This window comes from Galleria mellonella, unplaced genomic scaffold, assembly GCF_026898425.1.
Source record: "Galleria mellonella isolate WM207_F2 unplaced genomic scaffold, CSIRO_AGI_GalMel_v1 utg44, whole genome shotgun sequence".
Lineage (NCBI taxonomy): Eukaryota > Metazoa > Arthropoda > Insecta > Lepidoptera > Pyralidae > Galleria > Galleria mellonella.
Window position 1 is genome coordinate 2,163,035 of NW_026442100.1, and position 16,799 is coordinate 2,179,833.

Genomic DNA, 16,799 nt, shown 5'->3' on the forward strand with positions numbered 1-16,799 from the left:
AATGTTATAATGTTTAAATAATATATATATTTCAATAAACTGCGAGGTTAATTTTTTAAAGATTTGTAAAGATCTTATGTCAATTAAAACGAATAATATTAGAAAATTTATCTTAATATAAAATAGTGACTTCAGTCGATCTTTTCTAAACATATCAACCGTCAGCTGTCTACTATTTAACACAGGCTTCCCCCATAAGGGGGAGTTTTGTTACTAGTAACTATGCTTGGCAGGCGGCTTGGCAACTGCAGTTATTTCTTAATTGAATTGTCTTGTACAATAAAATAATTAAAGGTTGTGTCCCACAAAAAAAACCTCAATTTTGACAAAACTCGTCAATTTGATCTAAAAACTAAACTACATAACCGATTTTGATAAAATGTCTATGGAACCAACTTGTAAGTATACCTTTTCAGATAAAAAAAAGAAATTTTCAAATCGGTTTAGAACTGACGGAGTTATGAGGTATCAAACATAAAAAAACAACATACAACCGAATTGAGAACTTTCTTCTTTTTGAAGTTGATTGAAAATACACAAAAAGTATATTTTAATCAAAAAGTTTTGTCCTAGCATTCGAACTTGAGCACGCTGTACCATAGTCAATCGATATCCAACTCGCTAGTATGCTAACTTCCTGTAATTATAATATTACCCGTAAATTCACAATAATACATCGTCAGTGCATAAGTTTGCCTCGAGAATGCACTGGCATATTAAGTACGTAACCTCTGAACTGGTCACCGGTTTAATTGGCTGCAATTGGATAATAACTAACTCGATGACACTACAGGAAGGAACATTCACTGATCAAATTTAAGATCAGCTGTTTGTCTTGCTCTATTCACCCACGCGTTGATAGAATTAATAGAATAATTTATTCAATTAAAGTTATTGTAAGTGACTTTTGAATTGTTTGTTTTTTTTTTTAAAGAGTATTCAAAAAGGAAGACTAATCAGGAATCAGGAATAATTTGCCTCGAGTGCCTCAAGCATATTGTTTTGAAAATCTACTATATTGTGAAAAAATTTGGAATATAAATATTATAGAAACTAAAATTAAGTAATAGAACTCAAAATGGCCATTTTAAAAAATTGTAATCTGTTTATTATGATATCAGATAAAAATATAACGAATCTCAATAAAATTATGGTCAGTAACTTATTGATGTTATTATTTTATTTTATTTATATTTTATTTATTTATTATTTTATTTATTTATTAATTTATTTTATTAAAATTTTATTTTATTAATATTTTGTAATATTATGTTTTACTGGAATCGGTTAATTAAATAATGAGATACAGTTTGATTGTTCCATTGTATGAAACCGCATGAAATCAGGAAATCTTTATTAGTTGTTCGTGATATTCACGAAAAAATCCACTAGATGGAGTTAATAACTTTTATGCATTAACGTGGACGAAATCATAAGGACAGTAATAAACAAATTAGAACAACCTGTGCAATCAAACATAGAATCTTCGTAATGACACAATATAGTTATGTTATAACGCGGCTATGGCTTCTTTACTCGTACCACACCTTAGGTACATGACCGTTCACCATACACCATTGTATTCTATTGCGCAACTGGCTTAACCTAATCGGACGAGCCACGTCGTATCGTCAACATTGCGCTGGAAGAGTTACTATTTAATATTATTTGTATGTGAATGGGTCGACTTTCTTTGTGTTGTCTTTAGTGAAATTTTCTTTGGGTCATAATAACATATTGTAGCGATGCACGTTTCTGTATGTAAACTAAATTCCACGTTCTGTTTTTTGTGGGAGCAATTTGTAAAAAGACTTTTCTTAAATTTAACACTTAAATAAGTCGTAGTTCAAAGTATTCCCATATGAGGATTGACTAGCACTTATTACTATTGACAATAGATAATTTTAGAAATGTTTTTTTTTTAAATAATTTAATTGCCACAGAATATTTTAAGAATTAATATTACGAGTAAAAATTTGTAACGTAAAAACTAAATAAAGAAAGCCAGAATAAAAAAAAAATACAAAATAAATCAGAGTGGCAAATATATTCATAGAAATAATACTCCATGTTAATCAAAACTTTTTCAACAAATCTGATATAATTTTTATTAGTTATTACAATTTAAAGGAGTTATTAATATTCGTTTGTTACAGTCACCATAGTTGAACAGTTCTTATCTATTCTTATCTTCTAATATTCCTCACAGTGTTTATTCAGTAGATTTAGCTGTACATTTATTAACGATATGTCTTCCTTCATCATGTGTATAGCCAAGTAGAGAGTCTCCTTTCCTATTTTTTTCCAACCAAATACAATCTGCATCAATTTAGAGCAAATGTGAATAGGCAAATGCGAATTCTTGCCGACCCGTGAGCTCCATCTTAAACCACGTCATCGCTTTCCATCAGATGAGATAGTAATCAATCGTGGAACCATTTAATAATAAAAACGAACTTAAATTTATTATGTATTACTAGCGTTTATACAAAATAAAGTTATTCCGTTGAACTTAAGCTATAAATATTTTGCGGAAACCCCTGCATCCAATATCCACTGTAGCCAAATGTGAATATTTTCGAAGAATTTCTCCAATAAAGTCGTATCTATTGAACCGTTCGAAACGTTTCTGATATGTTCTGTTACTAGGAAATGTTTCATGTATGACATGTATGGCTTCAAATAACTCGATTTACAAGTTTCCTGCGGACAAACTACTATGGTTTCGGTTTAACGTGCGGTTGATTGGATACATACCTATTACCAAATGTCCTACTTTAGTCCGTCCGTCTTTTATGTTCTAATTTTGAAACTATAGCAGCAAAGTATTAACAAACCTAACTAGGTGCCTAGGGGGGAAAGGGATTGTTAGTAATGGAGACTGAGAATCCCATTGCTAGCAATATACCCAACCTGGTCGACCTCCTCGCGGTTCTCCCTGGAAACTATCATGGTTAATTCCTGATGAATTCATCATGATGGGCTAATTGGCCTGTTTTCATTCTCATCTATCACCCTTCACTGGTGCTCCGCCAGCGTATCCCGTTAGCGCAAACGGAGTTACCATACCATTTTCACCCAACAAAAAAAAAACTAGGTGCCTAATGGGGGAACGGATCATTTATAAGAGAGACTGAGGACCCCAATGTTAGAAATGAACCTCATCAGGTAACATCAGCGTATATTAATAGCATAGGCGGAGTTACCATTTAATTTTCTTTTAACTCAAAAAAACTAGGTGTCTACTATTTTTGAAGGATGAAAATGAAATTTTCGCTTGCACTATCAATATACACTGGCAGGGCATCAGTGACAGATGATATAGTGAAGAAGAAAGCAGGTCAGTTGGATCATTGTGATGAATTCAACAAGAATAGCCGCGACGATTTCCAACTGCGTGGAGGTCGACTTGGCATGACAAAAGAGATTTTAAACCCCATTACGAGTACTAACAATCCTTTATCTCCCATTATGTATCTACTAGGTACCTACTACATACATATATAGTCAATAAAACTTGATATTTAACATATATTTTTCCTTTATAAAACTTTGTATAACATATAATTGATGGCTCACTTGATGGAAAGTCGGAAGCTGCGCCCACAAACGTAAATGGCATTATGAATAAGATAAAAGTATAGGTGACGCCCATTATGCCTTTCATGCGTTGCTATTCCTGAAAACTAAGGTGTTATATCCCATCCCTTCTCTCTCTCTCTTCGTCTACTACATTACTGAAGGTCGTGTCCTTGAAACGTGTCTGTTGCCTCTCTTATGATATTTCTCCATTTTGCACGGTCTTCAGCTTCTCGCAGGGCAGCTGCAATTGACAGTCTTGTAACGGCGATTCTGACCATCGACTAGGCGATCGCCTGCGTGGTCTTTTCCCTCTATCTTGCACCATTAGTTCGTCCAGATTGTCGGACTGTCGTCGAGCAATATGACCGAAGTATCCATGAATCCTCCGATAGCAAACTGTCGAGAGCCTATCTTTTATGCAGAGTTGCGTCAGGATAGATATATTCGTGCACTTTGGTATCCAGAGAATTCGCAGCATCCTTCGCCAGCACCACATTTCCAGAGCATCAATCTTTTTCTCCCAATCCCATCCCTTAAACTGATATAAATCTAAATTCTAGATTATTTTATTCTAAATTAAAATCTAAAATAATCAAAAGTCTAAAAAACCTTACAGATAACATTCTAAATATGTACATAGTTATAAACACTGTATAAAACATTGCATTTTATTAATTAAAACTAGTTTTAAAATATATGCAGTACAATTCCACATTTCCTAGTACTAACAAGATACTTTATTGTACTTAGATAAATATCTGGTTACCTGCGTAACTATACCGATTAATAGAATTAATTATAAAACATACCGGTTTTTCGATCTATATCGTATTCATTACACTTATATTAGTATAGAATAAAATACTGTACAAACATAAATTCCGTGTGGTCCCGGTATAGAATAAGTCACTCCTTCCTTTCCCGTGGGTGTCGTAAGAGGCGACTAAAGGAGGGCGAGAGGTGGGCAGCAGCGCCTCTCTTAAAACGTATCTAATGCCTAACTGCGGTCTGCCTATCCATCTGCCTGCATATCTGCCTGCCAAGCGTGGCAATTACTGGCAAAACCCCCCAAGGGGAAGGCTTATGTTCAGCAGTGGACAGTTAAAGGCTGATATAATGATGATAAAAAATATGTATTTAATAAATTTTAACGTATGTTACATGATACTCTTTTGAAATATGTGATCGTTCGTTGTGAAATACATCCATATACGAGTATGTATCTCATTCGACCGCTCTACAGTTAAAAAAAAAATAACAAATAATAAAATGTAGTTCAGAAAATGTGCTACTTGCTATAAATAAATATTCTATTTATATGTAGATACTATGCTAGTTATAGATAGGACTCTAAAAACTTTATATGTCCACCAATTAGTAGTTTGCGATTATCATAAAACAAAATACGTCGCATCTGATCTTAAAATTATTTGTTAATCAAATAAATATGTGAAACCCCTACCTACCAATGTAGTGTCTAAAGGGAAAAAGGGTTTATTTTGGCAAGATTGCCGCGTTTACATAGGAAACCATATGACTGTCACCACAACAAGAAACAAAAGGTAACGTCCCTTCAGTTTTCCTTACCAACCAAGGTGGACCTTCGAACTTTATGGCCGTCCCATAAATTAAGGAACCCAGCTACCAACCCTACAGAATTCATTTGTTTAGAATACAACCGTTGTTTTCCCATACATTATTTTTTAAATTGTGCCACGAGATTTATTTTGTTACAAGTATATGGAACGGTATATTTTGTTATTTTATTTATTTAACTTCGTACATATTTAATATATGGACAAATGGCAAAATACTACCTTATCTCTACTTGATTACATATTTGTCATACAGAAAATATTGTTAGTGATATAACTAACTTTATATCAAGCAACAAGCTTATATATGTACAAACATAGACCCACAGATGAAATGGAATACTAATGAGGTAAGCTTACATAATTATACAGGGATTCCGTGTGGCTATGATATATCACGTAGGAACCGAATTACGAAGGTCGATTTAGTAGGTATTGTTTTGCTGAAAATATCTTATATAATAGAACGTCTATAGTATTTTTATGCTTAAATTTTATTTCAAAATTTTAAATCAAATTATTCTTGTCAAAATTGTTAATATTTAATATTAATTTACTATGGGACCAATATGGGAGTAAACCCACTTTAAAAAGTAGTTCAAATCGTCTAATAACTACCTAAGTACTGAGCAGTTCCTTTGCTAACAATTCTCTACTGAAAGCGATGGAAATTAACAATTAGTGAATGTATTATCTGACATTTTCAATTACAAACCACAGGGAGACTGCACTAAAGTTGTCTGCTTGGTATTATATAGTGGGTAATATAATAACAATAGTATTATCTATATATTTCAGTTACAAAATCAATATACGGGTCCAATAATGAATATGTTAAAAATTTGTTATCCAATATAATTTTTTGGATAACAGACTTTTAACATATTCGAAAATAGATTATTGATCAATATGGCTTATTAATAATAAAGCAATATGGCATATTGTACTTGGCTTTTATTTATTTTAATAATTTCTCTTATCTCGCTTTTTATGTATATCTGTGTTTGTTATAATTTGTGTGCTGTAAGTAATGCAAATAAATTATATATTGATGGGCGATATCGAAATGGGTGAAGACCTTTTGTCCGCCGTCAATGTCCAGAGGAACTCAAATTTACAGATATCGGATCAGTATGAATATTATCCATGCCTACTGCTACATTTCGTCTCATTCGTGTTTCTGCCGTGAAGCAGTTGTATTTACATGGCTGTGTGGTGGTTTAAAGAATGGGATATACAATAAAATTACAGGGTACAGAGGCTGTAACACTACTTTGTCCTTAGGAATAGCAACGCATGAAGAGTATCATAGACATCACAATATAGACAATCTATTATATCCATGGTACTGTTCATGTCTATAGGTGTCCATGACCACTTTCCATCAGATGGGCTGTCAGCTTGTTTCCCATTCTATGTTGCATAAAAAAACGTATAAAGTCGGACGGTTTGTAATCAAAATAGTTAAATGTCATGCATATTTGAATAACTTTCAGTTTAAATCTGACTCAAAAGAGAATTGTTTGCAATTTAATTGCATTATCATGACAATCTATCTTACAATTCAAAAAATGCAATATTTACTTTATTTAATATTTAGCTAGGTTTCCTGAGAAAAGGTAACACGAGTGCCTATTTTGGCGTACAATATCGCAACAAACAAGTCAGAATGGACGGTATCTACTCCATTTTAAATGAGAACTTACGCGAAGAGGCTAAATGTCAGTTGCAGGCTGTAGCAACCCGTCGAATATAACTTAATTCCTTTGTTCGCTAGCTTTTGTGCAGAAATCCGTTCTCTGCATTTTAGGAAAATGAAACGTGAGCAAAATCAGGAATAGTTTTAATTTAATCATTGCCAATATTTGCACTATATCCGCCAGTGTAGTAATTTTTTAAATTAGTCTAGTTAGCAAGAGGTTCTTCGACGATATTTTAGTATGTATGTTAAGTTATATCTTCAGCATTTTTGTACAACTTTTGAAGAATCTTGCAACCTATTGGGCTTTTTACCGTATTGGTCGTATTTTATATTTTATAATTAAAATTATTCTATATCTGATAGTAGTAATTATTACCTATAGAATACGCATAAACAACATTATGACAATTATAGAATACCTGTGAAATATTAATGCATGAAGCATTGCCACTGAAGTCAATGTAATTACGTCACTTTTATCAGGCCTAGTATTGCAATATGAACGAATTATGTCGTATTTATCATCTTACTTTTTCTACCGTCTCACAGGAATATAAATAATAAATGCTCCATAATCATACTGATTTCGTAATTTTCAACCTAAGATACCCTCTTAAGGTTACGAAATACCAAAGAATCTGTAGCCATAACCTAAAACACAGACTCGAGCCAATTTAATGAAGTTTATTGAATCTTTATCTAAATTAATTGATGAATCGAACTTGACCAAGATTCGATCCCGAGACCTCATTTACGAAATTGACTAGTTTACCACTGCATTATGAAGGTTGTAAATGTCTCCAAACTACATATGTATATAGGTTACATCTTGTTTTAAAGAAAACTCAACATTTTGTGTAATTTGGCTACAATCCCGAATTGAACGCGCCAATGACATTATTCCAAACAACTCCAATACAATTCCAACGATCTAGTCACTACCGTGTACAGAAACTTTAATTGCATCTCAGTCTCCTGCCGTTTCAATTTCCTGGTAGATAAATATGCAGGTAGAATTCATTCGTAGTACCATACTTTGCTATATAACTATAATGCACATGAACTTTTCAAGAGAAACACAAACTGCCAACTAGTTGAGAAATAATAAAGCAAAGTTTAGGACATCTAGAATAATCTAGTTCATTAAACTTCTTTCCGATGAAAAATGGAGTTTTCTTTATAATTGGATGAAAATTATACAGTAACCCAGCTTCATCATGATGAGAGTGATGATATGAAACTAAAGTTAGTTCAGTTGGCCACTTTGACAATTGCAACGGGAATTTAACCCAATGATCAAAGATTGTTAGTAATCCTGGAAATCATTTTGGTTGATTCTTGTGAAATTCGTCACAATGGATTAACTGGCCTGCTTTTATCTACATCTATCATCCCTCAGCTGGTGACCCAACAGCGTATACCGATAGCACAGGCGGAGTTATCATTCCATTACCCATTAAAAAAAACCAAAGATCGTGATAACAAAAAACCTCGTGAAGTTCGAGCTAGTTAGGTATTGGGCTACTAGACTCCATTACTATCAATCTCCTCTCTTCTGTGTAGTGATTAATCTGATAGGATATATTGTGGAGGGGAGGTAACTGTTAGTAACGTAAACTAATGACCCCGTTGCTAGTAATATGCCAGGTTAATCTCCACCTAGTACCCTGCTGACGATCTTCATCATCATCATATCGGCCGTTAACTGTCCTCTGTTGAGAGGAAAGGAATTGATAGTAACGCGGACTAACAGTCCCGTTGCTATGTAATATGCCCCATAAGGTCAACCTCCACGTGGTCTCCCCTGGAAACCGTCGTGCTGAATTCCAGGTGTATTCATTACGATGGGCTAACTTACCTGCCTTTTCATTCTCACCTTTCACCCCTTACTGGTGCCCTGTTGGTGTATACCGTTAGCGCAGGTGAGGTAACCATTCCATTATCATCAATTAAAAAAACTATCCTCTGTTGAACATAGGCCTCATCAATAAGGGGGTTTTTGCAATAGTTACCACGATTGACACGGGCGTATTGGCAACCGCAGTTAGATTTTGGTGATGTTGTAAGAGTGACGTTACTGCTTATCTCTCGACCAATAAGTTCTCGTAGTCCCCTCTTACGACTTCCACGGGAAAGGATGGGTGGTCTATTCTGTGCCGGGACCACACGATATCTGTTCATTATCGTGATCACTTAATTGTTAGTGAAAGCTGAACTTCCAAATGGCCTGACTTAATCCTCATCTATCATCATTCACTGGTGTATATCGATAGTGCAGACTGAGTTATCATTCCATTATTATCCATTAAAGAATAGGGTACATTGTTAGCAATACGGGCATTACACCCCATTAGAATCCCTACCACCCCCCTAATATAAAGATGGAATACGTGAGTGAATCTTCCCTGTTTACTCGTTTTATATAGACGTACTAAGAGCATCTCTAGTTACTCGACTGCAATCTCAAACAATTTTGTCTGTTGTTCTTTTGATATAGCTAGTTCTATATTTCAGTTCTTATTAAATATGATCTTAACCATTCCAATTGTAATCTTAAAATTACTATGAAATATGTGGATACATCAAATCTCTTACCATTAAATAGTCCATTAGCTTTTGTTGCTAAGATACCCTTAAAAAGCGATAAGTACTATTTATTTCACACTACAATTGTATATGTGCTTTTATGAAATTTCAACTCAACATTACTAAGAATCATTCAATAATTTCTTGGGAATACGCAGAAATTATTCCTCCTTTTCCCTATTCCTTGTCCAATTCGTCTTAATAAAAACAGAGACAAAACATATTGGAGCACAATGAAATCAAACATTGATATACAAATTGGTGACTTAATGAGTTTTATTTGTGTAGACATTGTGGTCCAAATTTCTGCAACCCAGATCGAGTACCAATACCGAGAAGGTAGGGGAACGTTTTCCAACTAATACAAGGTGTTGTTCTGTGTCGCCTATTTCAGTACAAAAAGTGAGGTCACACGACACAGTGAGGCTGCGTGTCGTACGTTTGCACAGTTTGGGGATGACGAGGGTGTGTAAGAGGCGAGGCCAGACGGGGCGGGGGGCTCGTCGCCAGGCTCCAGGGCCGAGCTTACATAACGCAGAGAAAATCGGATGTACAACCCCGGTTGCGTGCCGTCTCACTCGCACTTTATTGAGGTGAATACAGATTGGATAGAATTTTCCTGCGTCTTAATAATGCGACTGTGCGATAAAGTTTGTATAAAGTCAAAATAATTTATCTGGCATTTGTAATCCTAGATAGGGTTTTGTAATAATTACAATAGTTGTAATTATAACACGTTACCGTATAGTCCACTCTCACTATAAATACAACGTGGCTCGCGGTGAGTCTACTATCGTCTTTATTGATGAATTATATTTGTTAGTTGAAGTTTATCATTACCAAAATTACTGGGAAAATTACATTGATAATTTTTTTGGTATCGATTATACATTACACGTTTTTTTTTAATTCACAACCATTTATTCTCTCATACTCACAAATCGAATAATTGTACAAATCCTTTAAGGATTTGTTCCTTTTTTTGCTTTTTGAGTATACCCTACTCTAAAATACGATATTTTTATATCATAAAATGTATTTCAAAAAAAGATAATAAAATAAATATTTTAACAATCATTAGGGTAAAAAATGATCACATATTTTTCCCCCCTTTCAGACTTATTTCTAGCAGTGGATATGTTGCGATGATGATAACGCCAATAAAATACTCCATCATTCTTAACAAATAAAGAAAGATAATAGATTAAGGATACTCTATTTAAAATTAATACATATTGATAATATTAAGTGTTGCTTTAAAAATAGGAAAGAAAAGTGATAACAGTGTGAACGTGACTCTAGCAAGGCCCGCACATGTGCCGATCGCGCTGACATTTACGTAGTGCGCCCCGTACCGTCGCGTAAGCGTGTTCGTGACGCGCTGCAGAAAAATAAAACATTCGAAATCCGAAATATTATATTCGAAGTAGTTGTCAGCCAGTTCTTTTTTTAGGAAAACAAAAAGGTGCCTGTGCCTATGTTATTTTTTTTTTATGTTTTTAATTTGTGCGTTCCGTTACTGAAAATTGTTTTGGAAAGTGTGGACACGCTAGGGGTCGTTTTCCCTGGGAGAGTATTGCTATAGCAACGAATGACGTCAAGTTCATGGGCGGTTGGTGCATTTTCGTTCAATAATGTATAGTTTCTGTTTTATTTGACGATAGTTTTTTAAATTGTGAAAGAACAAAAGGTGAGAGTTAATTTATATATTTTTTTCAAATACTTATTTAATTGTGCATACTTACTGTAACACGTATACATCATATTGTTTTTAATTATTATAGTCATTAAGTAAATTAGATAACTAACAAATTATGTTGTGTTAAAGCAACTTCTGTTTTTAGATATTTTTTACTTAATTACGTAGGTATTACTTAATTTTCCAGCAAACTCATTCTTTAACAGAAATCTAACATTTTCCAGTCACTACTTGAGTACTTATATATTAGAATATTGTTTATCACATGATTTAATCATTATTTAATTAAAAAAAATATATCATTAAATTAAATAAAAATTAAGTTATAATAGGTTTTTTAATGTGGTTTATAAAAAAATTACAAAATGCAATATCAAGAATTTTGTATATAGATAATATGATTCTCTAAACTCTAAATGAAAATTATTAATATCAAATGTTAGACATTACGTTTGTTTCATCGAGATGTAATATTTATTCTCTAACAAAAGTTACTCTAATGATATTTAAAGGTCTCATACATATTTGCATTAGATACATAATTAAATAATAATATCAGTAACTGTTAATAACTGTTAAACTACCTACATTAAATTAATAATACGAAATGTCCATTCAATACAATTACTTTCGCGTTAATATTTCGTATTTATAATGTATTGTAGAAATATTATAAATAATTTTATTTATTTCTAAACTTTATATTATTTTTTATAAAAAAAAACTACACCAAGATAGCGATATTTAATAAAATAAAAAAAAAATGTCGTATTTGAATATGGAAGAACATATTCGAAATCACTTTTCTGTGCAACGAAACGTAACGTCACAGAAAATGAAAGTGGCCAACATTTTATAAGCACAAAGCGTCCGGTTGAATGGAATCTTATATAACCAGACGTTTGGGCCACGCGTAATTTTGATTCGCTACACAGTTGTCTTACTATCATTTTTTAGTAAGATTTCATTGTAGTTTTAAATTATACAATGTAAAAAAAAAAGTTTAATAACATAGACTACAAAATAATATCTGTTTATTTATTTTTTTCATTACTATTATAAATTAGCTGTAGAGCAGTATATAAATAGATACATATATACAAGTATTCATAATAGATAATTATTCAGGATAAGTATATTTTTACATTTATAAAATATACTCTGTTTGTATATAAAATTTAATTAAAATCCGTCTATCCGTTAAAGCGGTATTAAGCAAAGAAAATCTTTAAACTTTCGCAATTATAATTTGAGTAAGATTAAAATTTGAAATTAGTCCAAAAAGTTTTATCATTTCTTATTCGTGTTTCAGCAAAAACAGATCAAACAAAAAAAAAACAAAAGATCAGAAATTTAAACCACCCCAACGGAATCACGTTCCAATATCCCTTTGGTATACGCTTATTCATTCTCCTCTGAAGGGGACGCCATAATTATACAAAATTATTCTACGCAATCATTTTATATATAAAGGGTGAAATCGCAACAATTAGAATATTTTTAAAGAAATGTTCTACCAGTGAATAATTATTCCCAAAAAAATAAAACAATTGAAAAACGCCAAAATATGGAGTTCCTCATATTGACAGTTGAAAACACCGTGTAAGTGTGATAAGTTGAGAATATTGCTATTATAAATTTATATAAAATATACGTAAACTCAGTAATAATAAATAAATTTAGTAAAAATAGTATAATACAAGCTTAATTAGTAGGATATTTAAAGGTCAAAACATAGCGTAATATTACGCGTAAACATAAAAAAATTAAGAATATGTTCTTCAAAAAACTTCGACTTTAATTGAGGCAAAACCAATTATTATTTAATATTTAAACTTATTGGCTATTTTAAGTTGCATAAAAAAAAACTACTAAACTATTTTAATAAAATTGCTATTGGATTAATCTGTAAGTACATCTTTTCAAATAAAAAAATAATTTTCCAAGTCTTTTTATAGCTGACGCAGTTATGAGACAACAAATATGAAAAAAAAAAGAATATAATCGAATTCGGAACCTCCTTATTTTTTAAGTCTCTTGAAAAATACATAATTAAGGGCCTCTTCAATTTGGAAGTCATTCAAATAATTAATTCATTGAAGAGATTTGTTTAAAGATCTGAATGCAATGGTAACCACGCCTGCGCTGTATATGCTGTAGGGATACCAGTGCGTGACGATAGGTGAGGACGAAGTCAGGTCAATTGAACCCTCGAGACAAATTCATTATAAATTAACCACAATGATTTCCAGAGGGAACTGCATTGAGATCGTGGGGCTACTCTACCTCATTACTAGCAATTCCTCCCCCTTGTCCCTTCTTGAAAAGGTTAAATGTGGAATAAAATTTGAATGAAAATTATCAATAAAAATATTAAGTAAATAAATTTCGTACGGAATAACAATTTAAGTAACTTAAAATACAAACTTAATTAAGTAATGAATTAAAGAATTTAAGTAATTTAAAGTGACTTAGGTTATATTTATACATACTCGTATTTGCTAAGGAATCCGAATGAAAAATTATCTATATAATTGCAAAGTCTGTTTCGTAATACCTAAGCTATTAAATACTAATTTTCTGTTATTATCTCTCCTAGATTATATATAATCTTAGCTCAATCTTTGTAATGTTATTCTAATAATACTAGGTTATGGTGATCGAGACATAACTGTTTGCTTTTAACAGTATTTAATACATATTAACTAGACACCAGTTTATATTTTTATATTATTTATTACTTGTATTTTAATATACATAACTATCTTTATGGTATGAACATGTGATGCGTAGGGAAGAAGAGAATGGGATATGAAAGGTATCAGGTATGAATGTGAAAGGTTATAAGTGCAGAGAAAAATTAAGAAATAAATAAATGGACTGTGTCACAGATAATATAAATTGACTAGTTTGGCTGTGTGAAGGATGACATGGACAGAAAGGAAGTGACTAGTGAGACAATTGCAAATAGAGATGAACAAAAGAACAAAATATATTACAGCCTTTTTCTATAATATATAAGAGAATATTTTACGCCTACTTCTTTCTGCTCTTTTTATTATGTGGAAAAAAGGACATGAAAAGAAGAATAATATATTGACCTACCTTTATCTATAGTCTATTTCAATAGAACATAGTAAAAAAGTAACGAAGTCTTATTGAAATTATCACAGGAAGACTCTCAAACGAAATCAGAATTTAGCACATTCAATTAATTACTCTATTTTTATTTGTACTAACACTGAATATCAGCATATTGTCTTTTAGTTGAATCAATTATTTGTTTATTTACATTTTCATTAAATTATATTGAAATAGACTATATCTACAGGTGAATCCAAATTATTAATGTAATTTTAAAAGAACATTATAAATAGAACATAACTAAATAAAACATTTGGAATAATATTGTTTTGGCATACCTCAATAAAAAACAGGCTATATTTATTTATATACATATATAATAATCATAATAAAAATATCTTATAGTTTTTTTTTAGATAATAAATTAAATTTTTTCCCAAAAAAATTGTAGTTAAACAGGTTGATTTAAAAACTAAACTCTTGATAAAACTTTAATAGGACAAATCTGTAAGTATATCCTTTTAGACAAAAAAAAAAAAGAATTCTCTAAATCGGTTTACAACTGATGGAGTTATTAGGTAATAAACATTAAAAAAAAAACATAACTCTGAACCCCTTTTTTTTAAATACGTTTTAAAAGTAATATGAATTCCATCAACGAAGAAACGAAATCGAAAACATTCAATTCATTTCACTACGGCGCGTACGCTAAAACTTCTCATGCAACTTGGCGATATGTTGTAACTTAGCTATTAGCACTGCAACCTCAAAACCCCCTCAAACAAATTTGTACCTTACCGTCAATACATTAAAAACGATTACAACAAATACAGGTTTTAGAAACGTAGATTTTTCTTGGCGAGGTCTCGTTGCGTAAGCAATGTTGACATTGCCATAGTACGAGCATCCATAGATGGTGGGAGTGTCCCCTACTACGAGATCGCATTTGCTTCTCGCTCTGATTCCCTAAACTTGACCGTCACCTTGCCGAGGTTAATAATACTCGTAGTGGTATTAATTTTAAAATTGTGATAATTTATTCATAATATTTTTGCATAGTTCGATCTGTTAGTGTTTTGTTGAACTAGGTGTAGGTATATATCATTGGTTATTGGGTTAGTATTATTTTGTTTAATTCCGCTACCTTTAGTGTATATGTTGATAGTCGCACACATACTAACGGTAGCGGAATTAAACAAAATAATTGTAGTCAAATAACCAGTAGTTTATTCCGTTACAATTATTTATATTACATTTATTACACAAATATGTACAATATAACAAACGATATACGTCTTATTTTATATATTCTGCAATTAAAGATATTAGAGTGATATTAATGTTCTCTAATAATTTTCAAACGAATTCAATAAGGAGAATCTTAATTTCATTAGGTATTATTTTCTATTTTATTTATTTATGTTACACAAGATCTTCGTAAATTTTGGATAGACATTAATGATAATTTTTACATCCAATAAGGTTTCCCCTCGTCTCTTTACACAATACTATTTTTGAGGTAATTAAATTCATTTCCATGGTATATTTTGTTTTTATTGTAGAGTGATGTTATAATTTAAAAAATAAAAAAAAATCATTTATAAGCATTTAATAAACACGCAGTAACAAAAACTTGAAATATTTCATATATTTTTATATTTGTTTTATTTTAATTACATTTTAAATATAAAATAAATCGTGATAGGAATATATTTCTTTGATGAAGAAATTAATGAATTTAAAACTGTTTGTCATTATATAATTTTCATTATAGTCAAAAGTTCCATAGTGTAGTAATAAATATAAGATTCGTTGTATTATAAAAAATAATTCGCTAATTTGATTCTCAAATTTGTAAAATTAAAAAAAGGGTAAAAGATAAAAGTATTATTTTATATGTATAGGTGTGTGCGTGTGCGTAATTTATATCTATTATATGTAATTTATCGTGTGAATAACTACCATTTACTACTATAATTGCATAAGGTCTACCTAATGAACTATTAAGTATGCAATATACAGTTCCGTTAGCTTCAGGTAAATAATTTTAATGAATGCGATGTACATTAGACTACTAATTCTGCAATTTAAATCATAATCTTTATTATAATCATTAATGAAAAAAGTACTACATGCAAATTATTATATAGGCAGTAAAGGTATTTTTTTATACAACTTAGAATGGCAAATAAGTTGACGGTCCACCTGATGGAAAGTGGTAACCGTCGCCTATAGACATAAGCAGTATCATGGACATAATAGAGAAAGTGTTTCGCCCATGATACTCCCCACGCGTTGCCATTCCTGAGGACTCAGGTGTTATTCCTCTGTACCCTGTAAATTCACGCCATATCCCACCCTTCAAACCGAAAGACAGCCATGCAAACACAACTGCTTCACGGTTGAAACACGAATGGGACAGAGGTACCCAAGCAAACGACTTTTGTACAAAGTCTCCCTCTGGAAAAATATGTATATAGTTACCTTAATTATTTACTATAAAAAATCGTAAAAGTATATAATTCTTTTTCTAATATAATTCCATGGGGTT

At 31.6% G+C, this 16,799-nt stretch overlaps 1 protein-coding gene across 3 annotated transcripts in view; it reads left to right on the forward strand.

Annotated features, from left to right (window-relative positions):
* The first annotated feature begins 10,796 nt into the window (after nt 1–10,796).
* Nucleotides 10,797–16,799, forward strand: part of LOC113518800 (chaoptin) — an 81,114-nt gene continuing 75,111 nt past the window's right edge. For all 3 annotated transcript variants that reach the window (XM_052898503.1, XM_052898505.1, XM_026903795.3), the window contains exon 1: nt 10,797–11,155. The gene's annotated coding sequence lies outside the window, so the exon portion shown is untranslated. The remainder of the gene's footprint in view (nt 11,156–16,799) is intronic.